The sequence below is a fragment of the Lynx rufus genome, unplaced genomic scaffold, assembly GCF_022079265.1.
Source record: "Lynx rufus isolate CCGP_SWC_20201006 ecotype Redwood Valley unplaced genomic scaffold, mLynRuf1.p SCAF_44, whole genome shotgun sequence".
Classification (NCBI taxonomy): domain Eukaryota; kingdom Metazoa; phylum Chordata; class Mammalia; order Carnivora; family Felidae; genus Lynx; species Lynx rufus.
Window position 1 is genome coordinate 1549585 of NW_025814861.1, and position 24107 is coordinate 1573691.

The 24107-nt window shown below is 51.7% G+C and overlaps 1 protein-coding gene across 5 annotated transcripts in view; it reads right to left on the reverse strand.

Annotated features, from left to right (window-relative positions):
- PRRC2B (proline rich coiled-coil 2B) overlaps nt 1–23289 on the reverse strand; it is an 88407-nt gene extending 65118 nt beyond the window's left edge. For 4 of the 5 annotated variants that reach the window (XM_047098164.1, XM_047098163.1, XM_047098162.1 and 1 more), the window contains exon 1: nt 23204–23289. The gene's annotated coding sequence lies outside the window, so the exon portion shown is untranslated. The remainder of the gene's footprint in view (nt 1–23203) is intronic. The other variant, XM_047098161.1, reaches the window with a different exon arrangement.
- Between the last annotated feature and the right edge of the window lie 818 nt (nt 23290–24107).

The window sequence follows — 24107 nt, forward strand, 5'->3', positions numbered from 1 at the left end:
TCTTTCTCCAAATAAAACCCAACTTGGACCCTCCGTATTACATGCACAACAGCCAGGGATGCCCTGACAGGAGGGGTCCGGCCTACGCCCCACCCCCTACACTGTAACCCACTCTTTCCCACAGCAGCCACTCTGAGACACCAGGGAGGCACGCCGCAGGGTCCTGGAGCATTTTGGAAATGGCTGGCCTAAATGAAAATATTGCCATTAGACACAGAAAAAAAGGGCCTAAGATCCATGTGTGAAGAGAGGCACACCTGGGCGGCTCAGTCAGTTTAAGTGTCTGACTTCAGCTCAGGCCACGATCTCTAGGGTTGTGAATTTGAGCCCTGCATCAGGCTCTCTGCTGTCAGCCTGGGGCTGGCCAGCTTCTGATCCTCTGTCCCCTGCTCTCTCGGCCCCTCCCAGCTAGTAAGTGGGCATCTTGCTCTATCAAAAATAAACCAACATTTAAAAAAAAAAAAAAAGGTCTGCATGCATATTCTGGCAAGTTATCTAAAAAAAAGCTCAAGAGGCCCAGGATTTGCTGGCATAGAAACAACCAGAACGATTCGCCAACAAAGGCAACTTAATACCCAAGCCCTGCCTCCCCAGACAGTAGCCCCACCTGTCAAGCAGGTTACTGAGCCGGTCTGTTATCTGCCCACCAAAGGGAAAACCTCCCTGTACTCCCATCTTATCAAAAGCTGTTTCCGGGAACACGATTAATTTCACTCTGCCTGGGTCCCGGCCAGAGTCAGAAGCCCCCCTGGCCAGGTGATCTGGGATGGCCTATAAATCGCCCGGGGACCACTGCAGCTACACGTTCACTCCTGAGAGCCAGGCACCCTGCTGACCAGCCACGACTCACGTGCCCTCACAGGGCTCCTCCCAAGAGCCCTTTCTGGAAGATGCTACTGCCACCAACCTGCTTTACAGAGGACGCGAAGGCGTAGTTGGGGCGGAGAAGTAACTTGTCCAAGGTCACAAGACGACAGGACTTTATTTAACCCTCAGGACACCCGGAGACAGCACCAACACTGAGGAAGGACCCACTGTGTGCCCCAGCTCCAAGATGCTCTCTCAGAGCAAGGCCAATCGATCACGGACGAGCCACGACCCACTGACACAGTGCCAGAACAGTGCGGCACAGGCAGAACTCCCAGACCAGGGTGGGGGGAAGAGGCGGCAGAATGTCCCTGTAGAGAAGGAACAGAAAGACCCCACTGCCACACAAAACATGTCAAAAACCCTGATCCGACAGGAGTGGAAACTGAGAGCGGGCTGGAAAAATGCTTGAGAAAACAACCAGTGGGGCCGGAAAGGACGTGGTCATTGGTCAGTACACTTGTTAAATCTCAGTCAGACGTGAAGAACCATCGCCACAAAAGCCAGCTAGAAGAGTAATCAGTAATTCCACCCTTTTGCAACACGCCAAAGGCACGTTCTCTTCTCCGAAAGAAGAGAACTTTAATGTAAGAAAGGCACCGCGCCACCTACTTCAAATTCTCAGACATTTTTTGTGTCGGCAATGAGACTCCAACCTTGTCCCCAGAACCCTTTTCCTGTGAAAGGACAAACAGTATGTCAGGCTTTGCGGCCGCAGTCCCCACCGCGGCCACTCCACTCTTACCAAGGCTGTCACTGCAGCACAGAAGCAATCACAGACAACACGCGCAAAAGGAAGAGTCGTGTTCTCATAAAACTTTATTTACAAAAACAGGAGGCAGGAGGATTTGGAGCCGCAGTTTGCTGACCCTACTCTAAAGGAAAATGATGCGCTACAGTTAGACGGATTCAACTAAAAGAGGTTCGCATACACAGCAGGATAGAGCAGGGGCATGAGACAGACGTGGGGGTGGGGAATCCTGGCTGGGTTTCGCAGGGGAACTCTGCCGCCTCCCCCTCAGCCACAGCAGGGGTCAAACCTTCCACTTCCCCCCCCCCCACACACACACACACCCCCCGCTTTCAGAGGCTCCTTCTGGGGCAGCAGTGAGAAAAGCAGGGACCTGTACTTGTGCGTCCCCTGCCAGTCTTTCCACCTGCAAATGCCCGGCCTCGAGGTTTCTGCAGGAAAATTATGAGGGGTGCCTGCAGACGACAGCACAAAGGGATGAAAACGAGGTTTCTGGTCCCCACCATTGGGCACCAGAGCCCCCACCCCCAGCCCCCCAATTCCCAGACAGCATGTTCAGGAAGCGACAGAAATTAAAGATAAGAAAGAAGGCATGTGCTGCAGGGACCCAAGCACTTCCCAGGCCCCTCTTCTGCACGCTGGGTTGGCAAGCCCCATCCTTGATTCCCTGGACCACACACAGAGGCTCAGCTCTCTCGGACTGGACTGACCCTCGGGCCCCCTCCAGGATCAAAGTCCATCTGGAGCCCCGGCTGTAACTCTTTTACCGGCATGGCATCGGGCATTCCCACCACGGCACAAACAAGCCCGATAGCCTGGCCCCAAACAGGCCCCTCCAGTCTCACCCCCGCGCCACCAGGCTCCGCTCTCCAAAACAAGCTGTTTGTATCTTGACTCCGCCCCACACTGGCTGTGACTTTAGGCCTGTTTCCTCGTGGATTAAACAGAGATGAACATACTGTTATCCACCTCCCAGGTCTGACGTCAGGAATAAATGAGACAAGGAACACAACACACGTGACCCAGAGCTCGCCTGCCCTTAGAAGGTTCTCAGCCAAGGGCAGCTGTCACACTGGCTCTGCACAGGCCAGCCCTCAAGCTGCCCCGCCCCACCGTCAGCCTGGCACACAGCACTCCTTCCTCCGGATTCCCGTGCAAGCAACGAAGCCTTCGTTTTCCCCACCTCTGGGCTCCCACAGGCCTGGGCGCTGCCACACCTGGGACGTGTGCCCGCCTCCTCCTGTGATCAAGGGACCTGTCCCCACTTTGGTGTGTCACAGCTTAAGAGCCCTGATGCAGAGCACAGGCCTCTAAAACCACGGCAAGAAATCTGTTCAATGTTCAGGATCTGTTGGTGAACCCCATAATTAATTCTCAGGAGACAGACACACTTTAACTCTCAGAAAACCCTCTTGAGATAAAGAGTCCGCAGCGACTACATTTTAAACAACACAACTGCCCCCGCTTCAGGGCAATGAAGTTTCCCACTTCAGGGCAACGAGCATGGTATTCAACGCAATCCCACACCAGTGTTACAACAGACCCCCTCAAGGAGGGGGTGATCCTAGCCCCAGTTCCTTTCTTTATCTGTAATATTCTTCAGGAACAAAAGGAATACATACTGGTCACAAGCTTTACGACATACAGGAAAACGGGGCGCCTCGGTGGCTCAGTCGGTTAAGCTTCTGACTTCAGCTCAGGTCACGATCTCGCGGTTTGTGAGTTCAAGCCCCACATGGGGCCAGCAGGCTCTGTGCTGACAGCTCAAAGCCTGCGGCCTGCTTCGGATTCGGTGTCTCCCTCTCTGCCCCTCCCCTGCTCACATACTGCCTCTCTCCCTCTCTCTCGAAAATAAATAAACGTTAAGAAAATATATATACAGCCAACCACCTCCCAGCTACACTGGCGTTCTCCCTCTGCCAGTATGAGTACTCTGGCCGCCTGCCTCCTGTTCCGCTCTTCTGCTCTACTTTTGTTTCCTATTTCAAAAGAGTTCGGCAAGGAAGGTCATATAAAACACTGTCACTAAATTCTAAACCGATATGCTGCTTGTGTAAAAAAACTGCACAGGGGTGCCTGGGTGGCTCAGTGAGTCAAGCGACTTCTGACTTCCGCTCAGGTCGTGCTCTCACAGTTTGTGGGTTTGAGCCCGTCTGTGCTGACAGCTCGGGGCCTGGAGCCTGCTTTGGATTCCATGTGTCCCTCTCTCTCTGCCCTTCCCCCACTCGCACTCTATCAAAATAAATAAACATTTTAAAAAAATTTTTTAAGAGAATTCCACGAATGACTTTAAGGATAGCTCCGAGAGGCACAGGCGGTGCACAGGCACACAGAAGGAGAGTCCCAGCAGTGACTTTGTTGACAGCCACAGCCTCCCCACAGGAATGATGTCACAGCACAGGCTGGAAGCTGGGCTAGAGGAGGGAGGACCGTGGGCAGAGAGCATCTTTCTTCAGCCCAGGGGAAAGCATCCTGCCACCTTCCCAAAGCCCGCGTCCTCACAGATCCGTGGCTATAAACACACAGGATGGTGCAGGGACAGAGCCTGGTTCTACAAACGCCGGACACCAGCCACCACTGACCACATCGCTTCACACCTGCCCCAGTGACCACTAAGGGGCTCTCAGGCAAAGCACCCCTACCAAGGGTGAGCCCCCTCTAGCAGACAGTAGCACCCTCTACACACACGGAAGCAAGTGCCAGGAGTCCAAGGGCCACCTCAGCCACTTCCGTTTGCTCCTCTACACACAGGGACAGAAAGTGTATTTCAGCGGGTTGTTAGAAATGCCGGGCGCAAGAGGTGATACAAACACGCCTGGTGGAGGACTCGCGGCTCCAGTTACTCCCCTCCCACCCTCCTCCCTGCGCCGGACTCCCGCCTGGACTCCCTCCACAGCGCCTGCAGCCCCAGAAGCCTCCGGCTCCCAACCGTCTCAAGAGAACTGGAGGGGAGGGCAGAGTTCACACTCCACACGCAAGGAGGTGGAGACAAATGACCAGGGATCCCAACCAGCCCTTTCACTGTAGCGGGGGAGGGGTGGGGGACGACAGCAGCAGCAGAGCGGTGTAACTGACAAATACGCACACATGCACACACGAGCACACATTCAAACACGCGCACGTAAATATGACCGAGTATCTATACATGCACGTACACATCCCTTAATTCAATTCCATCCAAGAAACACTATATAGAATATGGGGGATTCTGGTTAAACACGGCAAAAGGACAACAGGCATTTCTAGCTCACCCTTCCAAAACCCCCTGAAATGAAAATACACAAAGGGCACCCAAAGGTCAGGGACAATATTGGCAGACAAGAAACAGACACACGAGTGGAAACCGATTTCACAGACTGAAACATCCTCAGACAGGCCTGCAGGACACTAGAGAGAGCTCAGGAGGCACTGGGAGGCGGTGGGCACCTTGTAAGACGGGGAGGCAGGGATTTGAAGGTGGGACAGCTTCTTGAAAGACCCCTCCCCCGCCTGGATAAATTAAACAAGAGAAGTCTAGACTTGAGAATGCCAGGGTCAAAGGGAACGGAAATGAGGAAAAGACCTAAAAAAAAAAAAAAAAAAAAGCTAGGTGAAAACCTGAGTCACAAAGCGAATCGTGGGGTGCCTCAGCCCTCTCTGCTGTGGGCCTCATTGCAGGGTGGCGGATAAACACATTCTGTCCCTTTCTCCACGTCCCTGGCAAAGATGAAGGAGTCTTCTCTTGAAAACCAATAGACACAAACACTTGGGTCTTGAGAAAAGAAGGCCGGCTTCCCACCCACTCACCCTACAGGGAGGTAGGCCACCCAGAGCCAGCCACCCCATCCTCAATCAGCTGTGTGTGCCCAAGACCACAGTCATCTGAAGGGCCTCACAAAAAGGCTGATACGAAAAACGCAGACAAAAGAACCTGGAAGAAACAGACAACACCGGGAACCAAAGATTAAAAAAAATAAAGTAACATAAAATTAGGGGCTCCGGGGTGGCTCGTCGGTTAAGCGTCTGACTTTGGCTCAGGTCATGGTTCTAGCCCCACGTCAGGCTCTGTGCTGACAGCTCAGAGTTTGCAGCCTGCTTCGGATTCTGTGTCTCCCTCTGGCTCTGCCCCTCTCCCACCTTTCTCTCTCAAAAATAAATAAATTTTAAAATAACAGTAAAAGAAAAAAAGAAAGTAACATAAAATTAATATCCTCAGGAAATCGGAAGATCCTACACCCATCCAAAAAAAAACAGGGTTTCTTTTCTTCAGGGACAATCAGAAAAAGCCCTAGGAGGTATTAAATACAGGACAGGCCAAACCCCACCACCTCACGTGAATCATGAGAAAAACAGCAGACAAATCTCAACTGACAGATATTCTAGAAAATACTGGGCCGGTACCCCTCAAAACTGTCAAGGTCATCAGAAACAAGGCAAATCGGGTAACGGTCAGTCTGGAGGGAACCAAGGAGGCATGAACACTAAATGTGGTACCTTGGAACAGAAAAAGGACATTAAGTATAAAAGTAACAAAATCTAAGGGGCACCTGGGTGGCTCAGTTGGGTAAGCTGCCAACTCTTGATTTGGGCTCAGGTCATGATCTCACAGGTTAGTGGGATGGAACCCCACAACAGGCTCTGTGCTGACAGCACGGAGCCTGCTTGGGATTCTGTCTCTCCCTGTCTGTCAGCTCCGCCCCTGCGTGTGCACAGGCTCTCTACTAAAATTTCAATTAATAATAACATATCAGTACTGGTAATTAATTGGGACAAAGAACCGTACTAACATTAGAACTTTGTAATAGGAAAAACCGGCAGCACAGTATACAGAAACTACAACTGTTGTGTAAATCCAAACTCTTCTAAATTTTAACTTCAATTTCAACAGAAAAAATGAAAAATAAAGGGAAGAAAATCTCAGGAAATTAACAAAGAGATGAACGCTAGTCTTTCCGTCAACCCAAAATTAAAGGATGGACCCAGGAGTCCAAATTTAACCAGGAGTGATAAAAACAGAGAGGAAAAGAGGGGAGAAGAATTTATCAAATGAAAAAAACATGAAAAATCCCCAGAGCTGAAGTGCCCAAGATTGCAAGGGCACCCCTAGTGCTCAGAATAACGGACGTGAAAAGAACAGAGTACAAGGTGACATTCCAGTATTATGAGGGACAAAGAGAAGAACCCCAAAGTTTATGAAAGCACCCCACGTACCAGGTAGAAGCAATGAGAACAGCCATGAAGACTCATGAACAACAATGATGTGTGTCTGCATTTCTCATCCACATCGTTCCCCTCCCTGGAAAAGGATTTTCAACCTAGAATCCAATACTCAACTGACCAAATCAAATATGGGCATAGAAAAAGATACTTTCAGACTCACATGAGGACTCAAAACATATACCTTCATAGAAAGTTCCAGAGGAATATACTCTAACAAACGAGAGAGCAATCCAACACAGAAGCAAACGTCATAGATGTTAATTCTCCCTTCCTCTTTCCTAGAGGAAAAGTGATCCCGTCCTTCCCCAGCCTGAGGGGGCTGACCCACACCCTGCTGGGGGGGGGGGGGGGTGGTATGCAGGGTCTAGAAGCCCATTCCCCTGGCTGGGCTGGGCTGTTGGCTCAGCGGCTCAGCATGGGTTCATGACCCACCCAGACAATTAACATACCTGGTTCCTCTGTCAATAACGTCCTGTGGTTCAAGGCAGCTTAAGATAGTTGCAATTACTTGATGTTCAAATTACCCGACTGGTACACACGTGGGATCCAGGAAACAAGGGATCCAGCACAGAGGGACAAGGTCCCAGGATGACATGCAAAGGAAGCCCAAGATGGCCACTGCACGACAGGCAAGAAGATGGGGAGGGTTCCAGGAGGTAAACAGAGCTCACAACTACCTAATGTATCTGTGCAATCTGAAAACAGCATTTGCTGCATTTTACTGAGCATTTGCAAGAAAGGAGAAGATTCAAGTTTTATTGTCATTCAATTTATCAACCAATGTATCCGTTCTGGTGTGCTTTCCCACGTAAGGAATTTTGTCTTACCTGAAATCGGAAAGATATTCTCCTATGTTTTCTTCTAGAAGCTTTACTGTCTCATCTTTCATGGTCAGCTCTATGCTCTATGTAAACCTGATTCTGGATATGATTTGAGGCAGAAGATTCATTTTCCCAGTACCTTTTTTGAAAAGGCCATCTTTTCCCTTTGTCGTGAGGCACCCTTGTTGTAGACGGACTTCTGTGAAGTCTGTTTCAAGATCTCTCTTCTGACAGCCTATTGTCTATCCTTCTGACAACACTGTGCTGCCCTAATTACTGCAGCGTTTATAAAGTCTTGACATCTGGTAGGATAAGTCCTTCAGCTTTGCTATTCTTCAAGACTGCTTTATTCTTGGCTCTCCGCATTTTCGTATAAATTTCAGAATCAGTTTGTCAATTTCCAAACAAAACCACAATAAAAGAAAGTCTGCTGGGATTTTTACCGAAATCACACGGAACCCAGAGTTCAAATTCGGGAGAACTGACATCTTCACAAGGCCAAGCGCTGGTGATATGCGTGGCCAGGACAGCTGCCCCGCACTGCCAGTGGACGTGCCCGTTGGTAAAATCACTGGAAAACTGGCAGCCGTCCGTTAAAGCCACACATATGCCGACCCTGCGACCCAACCTTCCCATTTCTGGGTACGTACCCAACAGAACAAGTTCGCACACACGTCCAGGGATATTTGTTTGAAGGTGCACGGCAGCATCATTCGGGAATAGCTCAAAATGGAAACTAACGGAAGCTGAAAGTCTATCACCACTAGAACAAATAAATATCATACCCACATAATGGAATGCTATTCAACAATGGGAATGAATAAACTGTCACACACAAACCACACTGATGAAACTCACAGATATCACGCTGAATGAAAGCACGTACAAAAAAGAAGCAGAACAGAGAGTCATTTTATAAGCATCAGGGGGCAATCCGTAACGAAAACACAGACTGGCGCAAACCTATATATGCAGAGTAACTTCAAAACGAAAAAAAAAAGTCATTGAAAAAAATCATTGTTAAATAGAAAACACTGGGGAAAAAAATCTCTGCACCTTGGTGGATAAAGCCCACTCAAAAGAGAGAAGATCACAGATGGTCTGATTAAGGTAGATCAGCCAACATGTTCAGAAAGGGACTACACGGCATCTGCCTCACCAGGTCGATGAAGCGCGCAACTCTTGGTCTCTGGGTTGTAAGTTCAAGCCCCACATTGGGGGGCAGAGATTACTTAAAAATAAAGTCTTAAAAAAAAAAAAAAGAAAGAAAGAAATTACTACATATGAAACTTTAAGGAAAAACCCAAATTCTGAAAAGCAAAACTCTCTGACCACAGTGCAATAAAAGAAGACATAACGAGGGGCGCCTGGGTGGCGCAGTCGGTTAAGCGTCCGACTTCAGCCAGGTCACGATCTCGCGGTCCGTGAGTTCGAGCCCCGCGTCGGGCTCTGGGCTGATGGCTCAGAGCCTGGAGCCTGTTTCCGATTCTGTGTCTCCCTCTCTCTCTGCCCCTCCCCTGTTCATGCTCTGTCTCTCTCTGTCCCAAAAAAATAAATAAACGTTGAAAAAAAAAAAAAAAAAGACATAACGAAAGCAGAAGTAAAAAAATAACACTACCGGTTGGAAAACTTAAAACACTCTTAAAAAATTCTGAATCAAAGGGAAATTCAAAACCATAGATGCAGAATCCCTAGAAAACCACAAATGGAGGAGAGAACACTATAATATCAAAACTTTTAAAACAAATTTATACTCAAAGGAAATTTAATAATCTAAAAACTTTAAATTTCCTTTTTTTTTTTTTTAATTTTTGCCTATTTATTATTGAGAGACAGAGAGACACAGAGCATGAGCAGAGGAAGGGCCAAGAGATGGAGAGACACAGAATCCAAAGCAGGCTCCAGGCCCCGAGCTGTCAGCACAGAGCCCGACGCGGGGCTCGAACTCACAAACCGCAAGATCATGACCTGAGCCGAGGTCGGACACTTAACCAACTGGGCCACCCAGGTGCCCCAAAAAACTTTAAATTTCCAAGAGAAAAGAATGAGATTAAATTAAGCATCCAATTCTAGAAGTCAGAAAAAGACACAATGGAATGCAAAGGAAAGCAGAAACAATGAAGAAAAATGAACCGAAAATAATTAAATGAATGTAACTGAATACACTGGAATAAAATGGAATTAAGAACAGTTCTCTGAACCAAGAAATAAAACAGATAAACCACTGAGAAACAGTTATTTGTACCTCATTTCACAGACAGGACCCCAAGTCTGTGAGGTTAAAAGAGTGGCCCAAGGTCACTATCAACAAGTTAGGACGTTGTAAAACCTGAGCCTAAACCCAGCTCAGTCTGACATTCAGGTCTGCTCTGAAGCATGGACCCATGTGGGCACCAGAGAATGACCACGTGGCCACCAGAATAAAATGCCCACAGTACCCCCCAGCTCTCCCAGTGCTCCTGGGGCCGTGGTGAGTGTCCAGGTCAAATGTGGGCTGGGGTGGGGTCTGAGGAGGCACCACGTCAGGTGAGGGACTCTAACAAGAGTCCTGTGGCCCCAGCGGGTGTGCCAGCAAGTGGGGGGTGGGAGGGTGGGGAGGACGGAGAGAGAGGGAGACACAGAATCCAAATCGGGGCTCAAACTCAGGAACCGTGAGTCGGAAGGACGCTTAACCGACGGAACCACCCAGGTGCCCCTACAGGGGTCTGTCTTGAGTCTCTAAGCCACGGTACCTGAATGGTTCCAGGGACCCTGTCATCACTCCTGACCAACTTAAACTCTGTATGGCTCCTTTCTTCATGGGCCATGGGGTCAGTCACTACACACCCAGCTCACACGCACACAGGAATGGGCTGAAGCCTGCAGAAGAGTCTGCTAGAAATCCCTATGCAGCCTGCAGAGTTCCCAGCCAACCTCACCTTTTGAACATACGGTAATTTACTGAGAGAAAAAAAAAAAAGACAATTTCAATTTACAGCTGGAGACGGTCACTCGGGATAGACATGCCACACACAGGCCTCCCTCTCCAGGGTCAAAACTTACCAAGGACTGGGTGCATGGGTGGCTCAGTCTGCTGAGCACCTGACTCTCGATTTCGGCTCAGGTCACGATCTCAGAGTTCATGATCCAGCACAGAGCCTGCTTGGGATTCTCTCCCTCTCCCTTTGCCCCTTCCCCATGAATACTCTTTCAAGTGCTCTCTCTCTCTCTCTCTCTCAAAATAAATGAACAGTGAAAAAAAAAAGAAACAAGAAGAAGAAAAACTTACCACAGACCTGGCAAAAAAAAGAAATACGTAAGACATACACCTTTATTTCAGTTTCTCCTTCCTCTTCTACCTCCCGTTAATGGTAAATTAGCAAGTGAGAAGCACTTTGCAAATGCCACCAAAATCCATGTTCTATATTGTAAGGTCTGATTGAGCAGAGAACAGAAACTGAGACGGCATTTGAATTGGATTGTTCTTTCTAACCAGATCAACAAAGCGGTTTCCAAGGGCCATGAACAGAGACACATGACTGAATCAGGTGGATTCCTGTGAACCGTCAGGGCCCCAACACCAGGAGCCGGGGCACTCGGGATGAGGCTGAACACAATACTGACCCTGGGTGAAGCTGTTGCCGGAAAAGAGCCAGTAATGCGCGAGCTGCCCAGTCCTGGCCCTGACCACCCACAAGCACGCATGTCTGTTACGCTTGTACGCGCCTTCGCAACCAGTACATGTTACTACCCCGCATCCAGTGTAACAAATGCAAATAACACGACAAGTCAATCCAACTCACTAACGTGGTGGACGTCCTCCATACCGTTTCTTCTCAGCTCGCGCAAACCTAGCAGCGGCCCGTGGTCTTCGAGTTTCAGCCCACCAACGTGGGAAGTTTCCATATTATGCTGTAGCTCACTCTCTTAGTACACTGGGGTCATCTTTCCAAGAAAACACATACAGATCTATCTCATCGTTTGAATGCCTAATCGTATTTCACGGTGTAGCTGTGCCTTTACCCACTGCCCTACAGACAGATACATAAACAACTTCCAGCTGTGTGCTATGACGAATAATGCTACAGCCAACATCGCAGTCCACACACCTATACGCACTCGGGCCAACACTTGCGGACCATCTGACATTTCCACCGAGCAGGTTTCTAGTTTGCGCCCAAGGAGCTGAGAGGCAGCAGATGAGAGCTGTAACCCGGCCCCGCGCTGCGGACTCCAGACCCTTCCCCCGGTGAACCTCCCGGGAGACAGATGCCCTCTGGCAGGGGCGCCCTGAGGGCTGCAGAACGCGCCCCACTTGCAACAAAACGAAGACCCCATCTTGCAGCCCTCCTCCAACGGTGGCACTCTCATGGCTGCACCCTGAGGAGGCAGGGGGGAGGCAGCAGTGGCCTCCTGACAAGCCCCAAAGGAGACTCCCTAGCAACAAGCCATGCCACCCGGAGGTGATGCGCCCTTTAATCCGGCGAGGAAATACTTCACCAGGCTGCCTCAATCACGGTCACAACTGCACAGAGGACCCTGCTAACCACCGCAGAGGTGGGTGTCCTAACTATCACCCCCACGTGGAGGCCACAGGTGAAGGAAGAACAGGCCCAGGTCACTCCGTTCTGTGTTGTGTCACTCAGCAACTCATGTCGACCCAGAGGCGAGCCGCACACGGTAGGGGGTGTGCTTACGCAGAGACGTTTCATCAACAACTCAGCCCCTGCAAATCCACCTTCTCTTTGAAGAAAATAAATTAACAAACCCAAATATGCTGAAGGCGGGGGCGGGGAGGGGGGTGGTGCTAAAAGGGCTCAGTTGGTTAAATGATCTCCAACAAAGCCCAAAGCAATAGAGCCCCGGAACCCACGGGCTATTTATTCCCCAAGCCTCAGACACCACAGGAAACCCAGGATGATTACAGCCACTGGGCCTCCAATCGGGCAAGACCAGGTCTGAAGTAACAAAAAGGAAGAACCCCAAAATAAGGGCCAAGTGTCCCCAGGGGCTCTCACAGGCGGGCCAAGCCAGTCACAGGTCAAAAGGAACATGTGCGCCCATGGCTGACACACCACCTCCACTCACTTATCATTCGTAACAGGTCTTAGAGACGTCACCCCCACCGATGGAGCTCTATTCTCACAAATCCCGGGCCCCCTCCCCGCTCCATCGTCTCCGCACCATCCCTGAACTACCACAGGCCGTGTGTGCTGCTCTCCACCCTAACAAGTTCACACCACAGACCACACGGCCCACCTTGTTCCCCACTCCCCGTGTCAACACCGAATCGCACAACCGCAAGATCTCTGCAGGGCCACACTGGCTCATTAAATCTCCTCTTGCCACTGCTCAGTATGACCGGCAGAGCGTCATGACTCACCCGGGGTGCAAGGAACTACAAGGGCCTTTTGTTTTATTCCTTAAGAGAACAAGAAAGGACCCCCATGATAATATATAGATTATATAAATATATATTATAGGAAATACCTAAATCTGTAACACAGCCAATTATACATTTAACATATACATTAAATATACAACATATATGGAAACCACATATAAAATGTCTTTTATTTATCTTTGTTTATATTAAGATATACCTATAAGCACCTATTAGCTCCTATTTTCCAGTGGTCACTTCCGATTTAGAATTCATATGCATAAAGCATTCCCATTAGTGGAAAACAAAACTGCTCTCAAGACAGCACTCATCAACTGATCTGAAAAAGGGACGGCGGTCTATGGCCATCCCACCCCGAACGCGCCCTATCTCATCTGAAAGCAGAATAGTGGGCGGGAAGAAGTGACTCATTTTCTACTTTGGGCACTTCTAAAGCGTTTGGGCATTTTTGTAACAAGCCTGTGTCATTACTGATACATTGTTTTTAAGGTCTGGGTAAACTGAGCAATACAGAATCAACACCTTACACTGTTTGAGCTGAGTAGGTGCCGTGGTCACCGCAACACCGTACGACAGGTTTCATCCCCATCTGGCAGGAAACGGAGGCTTGAAGGGATGAATGGCACTTGTTCAAGGTCCTCCAGCAAGTAGATGGAAATGATGGAAATGAACACTCCCGTTTGCCTGATGCCGAGACAGGTCGTAGCCCAGCAAGCTGCAGGGCCTCCCTTGCACCCGTGAACTGCCTGAGTGCACCTATCTCTATTCCTAGCAAGACATTTACCTGCAACAGCACAGGGCGCCCAGCAAGTGACCAGATGCCAGTATTTACCTTGAACGAAGACAAGTATGGCAGAAAGTGCTCCGATGCACCTGCCCCTCGGGGAGGCCCCTGCTTAAGGTGTCTGAGCTCCTGGAGGTGAAGACAGGGGCTATCTGATTTGGGTCTAAATCTTCTGCACGTAGCACAGGACTTAGCACACTATTAGAAACAGCCACATCTAGTAAACAAATGAGCCCCAAGTGTATACGCCTGCCTACTCCAAACCCCCAGGCCCTTGACTAGTGCTGTATCCAGGAACCATTAATAGCTACTGTTTACTGCGAGCCTGCTTGCCTCCTGCCTGGTACCTTTCACACACTTTGAAATCCCACTGAATCCCTCCCCCCTCCAGGAGGATGGCATTACTACCCCCCGTTTTGCAGACAAGAACAGAGACTCCAAAAGACTAAATAACCTTAAATCACCCAGCTCACAAGTGGATGGACGAACCTGGATATGAAGCCAGTGGACCTCAAAGCCGAGGGCTACTCTCCATCAGGAAAGGGAGCAGAGGAGAGGGCAAGGCATTCCCAACTCTGCCAGCGACTGCTTCCAGTTCAAGCTAACAATAACAGCCCTCAAGGGCAGGAGCAGTATAATCCCAAAGGGTACCTCCCCTGGGTACAAGCACAAATCCTTCCCAACCCCGCCTGATGAAATACCATCCAGGCACTTCCAGGGGCTTCCTTTCTGCAGTCACTTCGCCCAGGAAGTGTGACTTCCTTGAATAGCTAGAAGGGAGAGAGACGGGGCCCTGAAGCCAAGCGGTTGAGCGGATCTGCCTAAGAGCCATTATCAGGAAATGCAACGGAGAGCTGGCCTCCAAATAAGTTCCACACAGTAAGAAATATTAACAGCAACAAAACCACCAAGGGCTGCAAAACGGGAGCCTCAGAAATCTCCAGAGAGGCTAGGCTCCAGTGTGTAAAGGCTAGAAGAAAACATCTGTGCCAAGAGGCTACCTGTGCCTCTCTCCACAACCTCCTTCTGGTTCCCACCCTGACCTTCCCCCAGTGAGGTGCCCAGGGCACCACTCCAGCACCAGAAGACCACAGTGAATACTGCTTCCATGAAAAAACCCTAAGATTCGACACTGACTACTAGAGCAAGTCCGAAACAGTGACTGCTTTTGATTTGGGAAACCGTGCTCATTCATCCAAAATGACAAGTTAAAGTCCACAGTCCAGAAACATCCGCTCTCAGATTTATACTATTATTTACAAATGGGCACAAAGTCGGGTTTAAACTTATTCTTATTTTTGAGAGACAGAGGGAGAGAGAAAGTGTGAGTGGGGTAGGGGCAGAGAGAAAGAGGCACAGAATCCGAAGCAGGCTCCAGGCTCCGAGCTGTCAGCACAGAGCCCGATGCGGGGCTTGAACCCACGAACCGCGAGATCATGACCTGAGCTGAAGTCGTATGCTTAACCCACTGAGCCTCCCAGGTGCCCCCGACACAAAGTTTTTTGAAGAGGAATTTAGCAGAATTCTTTCCAAAATGCTATTCATCTCGAAGGGTCCACACTACAGAAACACATGCAATTATGTACAAATTATACGTTTCTCAAGAGAAAACTGGCAGAATTTTACCAAAACTGTGCAATATCCAAAAGTTAGAAACAGCCCCAATGTCCACCAATGGGAAACAGATTAAACCAAGTGTATGTACAAAACATCCTCTGCATTGCTAAAACAGACGACGTAATCCATCTGTACGGACTGTCGTGGCATACATGTGCACAATTTTTTTCCGGAAGGAATGACAAACTTCTCACGGTGGTTTCTCTACAGAGAGACTGGGGAAGAGCCCTTACGCTTTTAATACAGCTTAACTTTCCTAACTCTTTTCTTGAAAAAAGTCAACTGGAAATATCTGAGTCGTGGAATTACTAGCTGTTTTCGTTTTTCTTCATACGCTTGTAGATTTTTTAAAAGCTTCAGAAGTATTATTTTTAAAATGTTAGAAGCGTAACACACTGGTACGCATTAATATGAAAACATGCTCTTGATGTGTTTAAGAATGCATGTTGTGGGGGGCGCCTGGGTGGCTCAGTGGGTTAAGCGGCCCGCTCTGGGTTTCGGCTCGGGTCATGATCTCCCGCTGACAGTGCGGAGCCTGCTTGGAATCCTCTGGAGAGCACTCGCACGATCTCTCTCCGCCCTTCCTCCCCCCCCCCCCCCCCCCCCCCCGCCCTCAAAATAAACAAACTTAAAAAAAAAAAAAAAGAGTCGAGTCTGGGAGGATAAACACACTGAGCTGTAAACAGTAGTTACTGCCTGGAAAGCTAGAGGAAAGAGCTTTCATTTTCCCTCATACACTTGCTTTTTCTTTCTTAAGGAGTATGTATACTTTTGTAATTAATTTTCTATCAGGGAAAAAAAAAATTCCACTTTCTGCCTTAGGACAACGTTTCCACTGTCCCCAGCTATTTCTGAACACTCAGCCCATTCACTCCCCCGGCAGGTCGGCCAGGCAGCACCGCTCCCAGACAGGCCTATGTTTCTGTAGCGCCTGAAACAGAGCAGTTCTTTAAGCTCTGAACTGTATGTAAACAACACCTGCCGAAAAAAGCGCTGGAAGACACAAAGGAGCCGTGGAGAGAGTGGAAAGAGTGCCGGGGATGACCTCCTTTTCCCAGTTGGTCCTGCGGCAACGCATCCCATCCTTCTACACAAAGAGATGATCTCGAAGCCCCGGTGGGAGAAGTCGACTCGCGCTTCCGAAGTCCTGTCTGCCCTCCCCCGGGCTGGCCACCAGCCACAGCAAAGTACTCGCCTAACAGGTTCCCGTCCAAAGGGCTCTCGCGTTCTGCAAAGCAAGCTGACCGGCAAGTTTTCTACCGTGGCTCACACGGTTCTGATTCCAACTTAGAAACACATTTTTAATACTCCAGGGGGCTTGGCATACTGTTTTCAACAGGTGCCTGGTTCTTTTTAAGAATTTTTTTTTTTCTTAAAGCAATCTCTACACCCAACATGGGGCTCAAACTCACAACCCTGAGATCAAGATCACATGCTCTTGGTCAGGTGCTGATTTCAAGTCTGCTGTAGTTTCCAGAAGGTCTTCCCTGACCACCCCACACCCAGGCTGGGATGGCCTTGACTCCCACGCACCTCATCTGCAGCTCCACTGCTTCCGCACCTGAGCCCCCTCCCTGTGTCAGACACAGAGCACAGCAAACAGGAAACAGAACGCTGCTTCCTGGCCCCCCCTCCCTCACTCACCCCACTGGGGAAAACGTACCCATCAATAAAGAGCAAAACTGCATTCAAAAGCTGTCATCACTGACAGATGAAGGGGTGAACAAAATGTGATATATAAACAGAATATGGAATACTATTCGGCCACCAAGAGGAACGGAGTTCGAACACCCGCCACAGCCTGGGCAAACCCTGAAAGCATGAAGTCAGACACAAAAGGGCCAATAGTGTATGATTGTATGATTCCTCTCAGAGAGACATAAAGCAGACGGTCGCTGCCAGGGGCTGAGGGACGGGAAGTGAGGAGTCAGTGTTAGACGGGCACAGAGTTTCGGTTTGGGAAGGTGACAACTTTCTGGAGGGGGGTGGCGGTTACACAACACTGTAAATGTACTTAACGCCACTGATCGTACACTTAGAAATGGCTAAAAGGATAAACCTTACGTATATTTCTCAATAAAATAACTGTTTAGGAAAGTGTATTTAAAGTTGTGAAAAGAACTACAGAGAACAGCAACGGAGAAAAGGAAAGAATCAAGGGAGATGATGACACAATCGGGTTGAGAGGTCCGGAGGCCTCTTTAAGGAGGGGGCTCGCTTTCTCCCCACTGGACAAGCTCCCAAGGAACACAAACGTGGCACCAACAGCCATGTGGCCTCAGACTGGTAAATGTTGAAGTCAAGACACTTGGTTCAGACTCAACCCAGTAGATGGATTAAAACCCCAAACTTCACTCATCAGACAGCTTAGCCAGGACTGAAACGGCCAGGTCCGAGACACCCAGAACTTGGTGGCTCAGGCAGGAAGCCACCTTGGGAGTCAAAAGGGACAAGGGCTAAAGGAGACAACAGAACTGAAGAAGGAGCCTGCATTCTCTCTGGCCAGGAAATGCCACTTATGGGAAATCATGAGCAACATACACCAAGATTTACATGGGAGGATGTGCCCTAAAATTTTGTTTACGTGAAGGAAAAATGGGTAACAACAACTTAAATGTCTAACAGAATTAAAAAAAATCATGGCAAATCCATTTAAAGCAATTACACAGTTACTAAAACGTTTTCCGGGGGCCTAGTTGGCTCAGTCAGTGAAGCGTGCAACTCTTGATCTCAGGGTTGTGAGTTCAAGCCCCGTGTCGGGCAGAGAGCTTACTTAAAAAAAAATAAAATAAAGTAGGGGCGCCTGGGTGGCTCAGTCAGTTAGGCGTCCGACTCTTGGTTTCGGCTCAGGTCATGATCCCACGGTGTGTGGGTTCGAGCCGTGCATCAGGCTCTGTGCTGACAGTGTGGAGCCTGCTTGGGATTCTGTCTCTCCCTCTTTCTCTGTTCCTCCCCTACTTGTGCACGCACGCACTCTCTCTCTCAAAATAAATAAACTTTAAAAAGTTAAAAACATAAAATGAAATAAAATAAAAATATGTTCTCGATAAGTTAAGAAAATACCCTCTAACGGTAAGAACTATAAACCATGGGGGCACCTGGGCAGCTCAGTCAGTCGGTTGAGTGTCTGACTTCGGCTCTGGTCATGATTTCGCGGCTCATGAGTTCGAGCCCCACCTCGAGCTCACGGCTCTCAGCGCAGAGCCTCTGTCCCCCTCTCACGGCCCCTCCCCCATCTGTGCTCTTTCAAAAAATAAATATAAACATTAAAAAAAACAAGAACTGGGGCGCCTGGGTGGCGCAGTCGGTTAAGCGTCCGACTTCAGCCAGGTCACGATCTCGCGGTCCGTGAGTTCGAGCCCCGCGTCTGGCTCTGGGCTGATGGCTCGGAGCCTGGAGCCTGTTTCGGATTCTGTGTCTCCCTCTCTCTCTGCCCCTCCCCCGTTCATGCTCTGTCTCTCTCTGTCCCAAAAATAAATAAACGTTGAAAAATAAATTAAAAACAAAAAACAAAAAACCAAGAACTATAAATTGTGAACAGCGTATATAGTATTTTCCTAACTTTGAAAAAACAAATACGTAAGCCAAGGAAAAAAATACACCAGTCTTGTCTGTAGTTCTCTCCATATGGTGAGCTTAGAGGTGTTTTATATTTTTTTATCTTTATTCTTTCAGTATTTCCCTTTTTTTCTTTAATAAAGATGTTATTCTTATGAATAGGGAAGAATGTACTCCTAGGGCCTTGCACAACGCCTGGCAAACAGTACACGCTCAAGGAGTAGCTGGTGCAGGACAGTGACTCTTAAAGGCGCTACATACTGCCTCGCCACACCGCCACCGAGAGGAAAGAGGCTGAGAGGGAGAAAGGATCCAGAGCCCGAGCTCCAAAACCAGCTGCAGAGGTGGGAGAAGAACGTGCTCTCAGAGGGAACGTGAAGGGCCGCCAGCAACCTAAGATAGACCTCACTCTGCCCACGGACCGCTCCCGCTGCGGGCAGAGAGCTCTACAAACCAGTGCGGCTGCCAGCATCATACAGAAGCAACCCAGCCCTCAGCTCAGGCCACACGGGGCGGGGGACAAAAAACAAAATCAACAAGTACAGCTAACAGCGACACTCAACCCGGACTTCTGGCTCAAGTCACCAGAGCAAGCCTCTCTCCCGGGGCCGAGGCTTCGCACACGCCAGCCACAGACACGATCGGTGACACAGATCCGACAACGGAGCCGGGGTCTTGGAGCTCCCAGGTGAGGCGGCCTGGTCCAAACGGCACCTCTGAAGCCTAAAGGCTTGTCATCCACAATTTACGTCCACCAGAAAGCTCTCAGTCTTTCTCATCCGTCCTGAGCACCACAAGCTTTATTTCTCCATCCAAATAAACGACAGACGAAAGGTTCCCAAGTCCACACAAGGCCCAGAAAAAAACGAGACTTTCTTAAGAAACTTGAGTTACGACTTGAAAAGCAGTCTGGTTACCCCTGACCGAACTCTTGAGATTCAGAGCACAAAGCCCCACAGCTCTCTGCCGGAGACTATTTTTCAAGGGGAGCGCACGGCCTTAAGATCTAGTGTAGACAGGCCCCACTTAAGATTTGCCTGCCCATAACAAGACACATACGCCTGATAGTAGAGAAGCCTCATTATCAAATTTAGAAATACGTGTCCTGACCCACCCGGCCTATTCTGGTGTGAAACAGAAACCAACACAGAAATGATCAATCTTAAATGGTAGAATAATGAGACATCCAACCAGCACACAGCCATTAGCAACATGAGTCAGTACTTTGTGCAAGCCAAAAAAAAAAAGAAAAAGAATAATCTTTCAAGTACAATAAAATAATCCTTCAGGAGAAAAGAGAACTGAAATTTAAAAGGGGGTGGGGGATGGTGAAGGGGCACAACAAAAATCCCTCGGCAGGGCCCCAGGCAACCAGTCCGTGCTGGAACTAGTTCTGACTTGCCATTCCTGAAATTCTACTCTCCCAGGGCTTTCTGGCTCTCCCTTCCCCAGGCTCTTTACCCATTTGGGCTTGAAGGAGACTGCAAAGGACCCAGGCCGATGCAGGCAGGCCCCACAATGGGCAGAAACATGGCCCCTCCATAAAGCCTTGGGTAACTGAAATTCACAGGTAATCCAAAAGCTTAAGGGGAAGGACAGCGGATTCTTCTCCTTCCCTAAGTAATAGTGCAGGGCCAGACCTAGCCACAATGAAATCAGATAGAAAAGACAGGCCAAGAGGCAGGAAGCTGGGAAAACTAAAGACAGGGCCCCCGCTAAGATGTCTTCAGTCCCGCAGCCAGTGGGCCTGGAGGAGGTTCCAAGGAGGTTTAAAAAAAAAAGAGAGAGAGAACACAACAAAACCAAGATGGTTGGGGGAATGCCAGAATGTACCAAAACAACTGCCCAGGAGACTGCAGAAGCACAGTGAGCCCAAGCAGAGCGTCTCCAGGGCCGTCTACAAACATGCTACAGGTGTGGCCCAGACATAACCTGGGTCTCGGCCCTCACCCACGACCGAGACCGGGGGTCAGTTTCCCTTGCATTAGCCTCAGTCCTCCCTACGGTCTCTAATAAACACCCCGGGGCAGCCTAGCTGTTCTAGGCCGTTCTATTGCTTCCAGGCCCCGAGTAGTGGCCGTGACACGCAAATACCAGCTAAGGATAGAATCTGGGGTGGGGAAGTCACTGCGCCATCAGCCAGGAGAACAGGAGAAAAAGTTCAGGAGCTGAGAAAGGATGAGAAAAGCGGGAAATCAACAAGAACAAGACACATTCTCGTCACCCTCCCACAGAACGAAGCGGTTTGCTGTACACACAGAATATGAGGCTCACAAGAGCCCCAACAGATACTCCAGGCAAGGCATAATCATTCCCATTTCACAGATGCAGCAGCCGCGGCTCAGAGACTTGCCGAGGGTAAGCCGATGAAGACCGGAATGCGGGCTCCAGGAGAGACACTTGCCCGAGCAGGCACAGGCTCCCCAAGTGGTCGTCTGCCATCCCCAAAGGAAAGCAGTCATCCTCCAAAGTCCCCGGCCTCTGCCTGTTCTCAGCATCTCTCACTGTTCTAAGTCTGCCTTAAACAAAGCTGTAAACGTGCCTGGGAGGGGGCAAGCAGCCCAGACCGGAGGACACGGACTTACTACCATCAGTTCCTGGGAGCTCCACACGCCACTCTCTCCCATCCTTGTCTCCCCATAGAGGCTGAGCACCGAATAAGCCGAGTGCTCCAGAGACGTTCGGTGCCTTCCATTCCTCTCCCGTCCACGCCTTAGCCCAGCACCTGTGGCATCTGCACCAGCTCCATCAGGTCAGTCAGCCCTACGGGTGGCATCACGGTGGCTAAATTCCATCCTAGGGCTTGACGGCAGTTGCAGAAACTACTACTAAGCACTAACCTGCGGGCCGGGCCCTTCCAGATCTTTCACCACCTCCCTAACTCTACAAGGTGGAGGATGCGAAATTTAGGCCAATGACGGCTGTCTGAACCCTAGATTTCTCTGGCAGAAGGATTTGCACCCCGAAGCCCGGGCCTCCCCAGGCCCTGTTTGCACCACACCGCCGTGTACAGAGCGAAAAGGCTCAGTTAGATTCGGAGAAACCACGCTCCGACTTCACACGGCTGGTTCCAAAAACCAAACTGGATAAATATATACACAGCCACACAAAATGCACAGAAAATCTTGGGGGGGGGGCGGAGAAAGAAAAACCTCAGGGCCAATTTAACAACCCCGTAAACCAAAGGCTTCTAAAGGCTTCTCCCTGGCAGCCATCGAGCAAATGACACCGTCTGGGGAGCCTCCCCAGCCCCCGTTTCCCCCCACTTCCTCCGAGCTACCCATTCCCTCGAAAAACACCTCCTCTTCTCGCCGAAAGGTGGGCTCGGACCTCCCGCGGTATTGAGAGAGAGAGGGAGGAAAGAGAAAACCGCCTTCCAGCTTTGTGTGTGGGCAAATCCACTCCAGAGGCCCACGGTCTCGACAGCGCCGTTCCTCACTCCGGCGAAAGGGGGGGAAAAGGAAAAAGAAGGAAGGAAAAAAACCCCATCTGGCAGGCCCTGAGGAGCGACATCCTGTTTATTATTAAACACGCTCAGTAGCAGAGCATGGAGTATTTCGAAAATAATCCTGTCGCTGGCGCACCGAAAGGGCGGCCGGCGGCGGCGAGCCCCCTGCCCCCTGCGCGCCCCCGGCCGGCGACTCGGCGAGGGGGAGGGGCACCGCCGCGCCCCCCGCCGCCGCCCCCCACACCTCCCGCCCGGGAATGGGGGGAAGGGGGGGCGCCCCGACCCCGGGACTCCCGGGCGGGGTGGGGCCTCTGCGGGCCGGCCCGGGGGGCGGGGGGCGCAGGAAGGCCGCCCCGGCTACTTCCAGGCCAGAGGGGCGCTCCGGGCCGCCGGACCCTGCGGGCGGGCGGCGGCCCCGGGACGCGGCGACTCCCCCCCCCCCGCCGGCCCCGACCCCGCCGCCCGCCCGCCCGCCCAGGCCGCAAGGCGCCGCACAACAATGGCGAGCCCGGGCCCGGCCGCCCGCCGCCCCCGGGCCGGCCCCGCCCGGCCCCGCGGCCCTCGCCCCGGCCGGCGGGGCCCAGGCGGCGGCGCGCTCGCGGACGGCGGACGGCGGGCGGCCGGGCCCGGGCTCGCCGCTGTCAGTCAGCCAGCCAGCCGCCGCCGAGACAAAGCCCCGCCGGGCCGCGCCGCCTCCATCTTAGCGCCCGACCGCCGCCCCGGCCCCCGGCCCCCGGCCCCCGCCCCGCGCCGCCGCCCCGCCGCCCCGGCCCACCTGGTCTGGTTCCGCGGGCGCGACTGGGCCGGGCGATGGCGGTCGGGCGGCGGTCGGGCGCGGAGGCGGCGGGATGGCGGCGGATTGCGAGGCGGCGGCGCGGCTGCTCGCTCCGTCGCTCCCTCGCTCCCTCCCTCCCTCCCTCCCGGGCTCGCTCGTCGCTCGCTCGCTCGCTCGCTGGAGCCTCGGAGCCTGTGTCTCGCCGCTCGCCTCCCTCTCGCGCTCGGCTCCCCGCCCCCCGCCTGCCGCCGCCCCCGCCTCCTCCGGGCCTCCTCCTCCCGCCGCCCGCCCGCCCGCCCGCAGCCGCGCCTCGGCCCGCGCAGCGCCCCCTGCCGCGCCGCCCGGAGGGTGGGGGTGGGGCTGGGGGCCCCGGGAGGGGAGGGGCCGGGCGGCGGGGGGAGGGGCGCCGGAGGAGGCGGGGGCGGGGTGGGCACCCCCCCCCCCCAGGAGGCGAAGGGGCCGGGCAGCGGAGGGGAGCGGCCCGGGAGAAGGGGGTTTGGGGTTCGGGGGAGACGAAGGGGAAGGGGCACCGGAGAAGGGGGGGGCTGGGGTCCCGGGAGGGGAGGGGAGGGGAGGGGCCGGGCCGGGCCGGGCAGCGGGGGCGGGGGAGGGGCACGGGAGGAGCGGGGCTGGGGTCCCGGGAGGGGAGGAGCCGGGCAGCGGAGGGGAGGGGCACGAGAGAAGTGGGGGGCTGGGGTCCCAGGGAGACAGAGGGGAACGGGTTCGAGAGATGGGGGGCTAGGGTTCTGGGGTGGCTGAGGGGGCTAAGGGGGAAGGAAAAGGGCCGGAATTGGGGCTGGGAGACTAGGGGAGGAAGCTGGGAGAAGGCGGTCTGGGAAGCGGGTGGACTTGGGCTGGAGGCCCAGAGAAGGGGTCCGGGGAGAGAAGGGGAAGGGGTTCTTCG